The sequence below is a fragment of the Pteropus vampyrus genome, unplaced genomic scaffold (genome assembly GCF_000151845.1).
Source record: "Pteropus vampyrus isolate Shadow unplaced genomic scaffold, Pvam_2.0 Scaffold171, whole genome shotgun sequence".
NCBI classification, from domain to species: Eukaryota; Metazoa; Chordata; class Mammalia; order Chiroptera; family Pteropodidae; genus Pteropus; species Pteropus vampyrus.
Window position 1 is genome coordinate 1,327,616 of NW_011888952.1, and position 1,121 is coordinate 1,328,736.

Genomic DNA, 1,121 nt, shown 5'->3' on the forward strand with positions numbered 1-1,121 from the left:
TATGGCAGGATGAAAACCTCCTCTTTATGATCTTTCTCAGTATTTTTTCCCATAGACTGAGACTATTGATGAACTAAAACGGAGTCTAAGTAAAAATATCTTTGGGAAGACTGGGAGCCTTCCCAGTTTTAATCTGCGAGTTTTAATTTGGGAACCAGGAAACCAGGCAACTATGCTTGGGTAGACTTGACACTGGGTTGCCCTATCTACACTGGCCCTGTGTGGATTGAAGGAGAGTGAATTTCACAAGGGACCACCAGACCCAGACTCTGGTTCAGGTGACCCCTCTGCCTGTTTTAGGTAAACTATCTAATCTCTGTAAAATGGAACTATGAATGCCTGCCCTGCTACCCAACAGGGGCTAAGACCCAACAAGTTAAAATACTGGACTCGATAAGACTGGATGAAGTAATACATGGGAAAACAGTTTGAAAACTGCAAAGCATTTTCCTCCAGCACTAATGTAAGCTGGTATTTGTTTTTATGGCCATTATTCTTTCTCCGTAGAGCCCTGTCTCAGGGAAAGCCCTGTAGTAGGAGCTCCTAATAATGCTGAGGTTTGAGAACAACCAGAAGGCTAGCAACATGAAGCCATTTAAAGCAAACCAGAGGAAGTCCAGTCTCTATTTATTTTATGAAGTTAGCGGCTGGATATGTTAAGCAAATGTTTTCTTAATTGTGGCAGTATGAGAAAACAATGGGGCAAGGGCTGCCGGGGACGGGGGAGTATAAGGCCTCCGCCCCACCCCCACCCCCTTGCCACTATATCTCCAGAGAATGACAGGAAAAATTAAAGACAGGCCTTTTCTTTTCGTGGTCACATGTCTAAGATGCTGCTGTAATAAGAACCTGCACCAATTAGAAATGCTTCACCTCCTCCCCTTGGCCCCTCCCCGAGCACATTTCAGAGCAGCCTGGGTTGTGGACTCCAGGAGTTTGCCAAACACAGCAAACATTAGTGTGTAAGCGGCTGGAGGGGGCTCTTCACACGGATCTCCGTCCCTTTCTCCTCTGCTCCCTCCCTTCCACACTGTTTTGATTTTCTAGGACTTCCTCCTCCGGGCGAGGGAGGGGAGGAAAGACGCTCGCTTCCCAGCGCCGTGTGTGAGTGTGTGTGTGTT